Here is a 3,005-nt window from a genome sequence, read left to right on the forward strand (position 1 = left end):
TCAAATCACATGACGTCTAGCTACAACATGCAATTCAAAAGAGTTATAAGCTCGAAGACAATTCTCATCACTTGGTATTTTTCAAAAGGTAAGCATGAAGAACTCAAAACCAAGTAACAAAATATAACCTCAATCATAGAATCCAACAAAGATTATCTAAAAACATTCATGCTAAAATAGCATTTAGGCAATAAGGGCAGCAACGTATAATAAACAAAGTTAATAATCCAACACTTATGATGAAAAGAGAGAAAATAAAATGAAAACTAAACTAAAACTAACTAATTAACTAACCGACTAACTAATTAACTAACTAAAATAAATGGTTATCCATGGTGTTTGGAAGTGTTGGATGAGGGGTAGGAGAAGGGAAGAAAAAAGGGGAAGGAAAGAATTGGAAAGAGGAGAAGAAAAGAAGTGGATGGGAGAAAGGGTATCCACGCGTACGCACGCATGGCGCGCGCGCGGGGTGGTGGAGTTGGACTTATGGGGAGCTCCTCATCAAGGTGGCTTGTGCTTGAATTCATCTTGGAACTCCCACCAATGCTTGGTTCTCCATTGTGCCCCAAGATTCTTCATGGATTGAGCCAAGTCTTGATGGAGTTCTTCACAAGCTTGGGGCTCCCAATGTTGATCCTCTTCTTGTAATCCGGGATCCCACACTTTATTTTCATACCCGTCTTGAGGTTGATCATCATTATTAGTCCAACCGGGTGGTGAGTAAGGTGAATTCTCTATATAGTGGCCAACAATCCTCCTAGACCCATCTATGTGAGCACTACTCCAACCTTTATATCTCATGTTTGATGCATCAACCATAATGAGCCTTGATTTGCAACGCCAACCACAAAACCTTTTTCGTTTACGCTTCATCCCACAAAGCTCCCTAAGTTGGCCATCCGTTTCAAGCAAACCATATTCAAGTGGGATAATAAAGCTAATAGAAATAAATTTCACCCACTCAAATGAAGGAGTAGATGGCAACCTAGGCAAAGACAACTCCAAGAGTTTTGATAAAGCGTATTCAATTCCCATCCTCCTTTTTCTAAGGATTTCCACCTCTTCACAAGACTTCTCAATTATAATCCTTTGTTCAACAATTTTATATAAACCTTTTCTCCTACTCAAGCCATAAATGGGAGGGTAAGAAAATTTACCTCCACATTGCTTTCCATCTTGTTGGGAGAAGGTTCTTCATGCTCAAAGGATTCTTCACCACTAAGGTTTGATGCTTGATCTTCATCACCAAGGGAACTCACTTCTTGCTCTATCCCATCCAAATCTTCATATGGAATATGTCTTGGAAGGTGTGCACTTTCTTCCCTAGCATCAATTTCAATCATCTTGGAGGGGTTTTCTTCAATTCTAGATTCCCATGGAGGCTCCGCATCTCCTAAGTCTTCAACCAATTCTTCCCTTTCTTCAATAATCATAGCTTCCTCCAATTGTTCCAATACAAAGCAACTTCCCTCATTCTCCACCAATCTCTCTTTTATGTTATGCTCTTCATTTGATTCCCCACATGTAGCCATGGGAGTTCCTTGAGAGTTCAAGCATTGGAATGCTAACCGGTTTACCACCTCATCCAAGGCGGCCGTGAATTGTTGCACATCCCTTTTCATTTCCTCTTGTCCTTGAACGAGAACATCAAGGATGTCATCCATTGGAGGTTGGGGTGGATGGAAGGGTTAATCAATTTGGGGGAAGGGTTCATAGTAGGAAGGTGGTTCTTCTTGGTAGAGTTGTGGTGGTTCAATATTCTCCACTCTTTCTACTTGTTGCACAACACGCTCCATGGTTGCTTGAAGTTGATCCAATGTTTCCTTGAGATGATCCCTTGACTCTTGTTCTTCTTGGATAATATGATTAGGATCATGTGGCTCTTGGATCAATGGATATGAGTATTCTTCCATGGGATCTTGTGGTGGAAAGTGGTATTCATCTTGTGGTTGAAAATTTTCATACAATTGAGGTGGTTCATCTTGGTAATAACATGGAGGGGGTGGCTCTTGGAAGTGGTGATGTTGAGATGGTGGTGGCTCTATATGTGGTTCATATGGCTCATACGGTTGTTGTAATAGTGGATATGGATGAGGGTCATATGAAGGTGGTTGGTGAAAAGTGGCTTTTGAGTATGGTTGAGGGTTATGTTGAGGGTATGGCTCATAGGCATATGGTGGTGGCTCTTGAAAGTCACAAGGGAGTTCACCATAGCCATTAGATTGATATGCATCAAAGAATGGCTCTTCTTCATAGTGTATTGGTGGAGGTTGTTGCCATGAAGATTGATCATGTGCATGTGGCTCTTCCCACCTTTGGTTATCCCATTCTTGATACACATCTTCATTGTAGCCCCCATTACCTACAACATAGTTGTAATCACACTCATAGCCAAAGTGAGAATTCATGATAGCAAGAGAAAATAAAAATAAAATCAAATAAGAAGCAAGAAAATTAAATCCTAAAAACTAGTAAGAACTAACAAAGAATCAAAAGGCAAACATATTCAAAATATTCACATATATACAATAACCAATAACATAACACCATTGCAATTCCCCGGCAACGGCGCCATTTTGACGAATAGATTTTTGATGGTATAGAATTTCACAAATGAATTCTCGTTGCAAGTATAGTTTCTAAACCAATCACTAATCCTTTCATACAAAAAGTTGTTTGTCACTAGTACAAACCCCTAAAATTTATAAACCGAAGTATTCAAACCTCGGGTCGTTCTCCCTAGGAATTGTAATGAAGTGTCTTGTTATCGGTTGTGAGTTATATTTGGGGTTTTGATATGAAGCATGAAAGATAAATGGTAAGAAAGTAAACTAATGGCTAAAAAGGTCTTGGCAAGGGTTGGTGGTCAAAGATCTCTATCCTAATCACTAACCACAATATGAGAATTGGCAAGGATTAATCTCATTAAATAATCCTCTAACTAGTAGTAAAGGAAAGTCAAATGAGCTATATCAATCCTAGTCCATAAGTCCTAACTCTCCACT

Source organism: Arachis ipaensis, chromosome B03 (assembly GCF_000816755.2).
Source record: "Arachis ipaensis cultivar K30076 chromosome B03, Araip1.1, whole genome shotgun sequence".
Classification (NCBI taxonomy): Eukaryota; Viridiplantae; Streptophyta; class Magnoliopsida; order Fabales; family Fabaceae; genus Arachis; species Arachis ipaensis.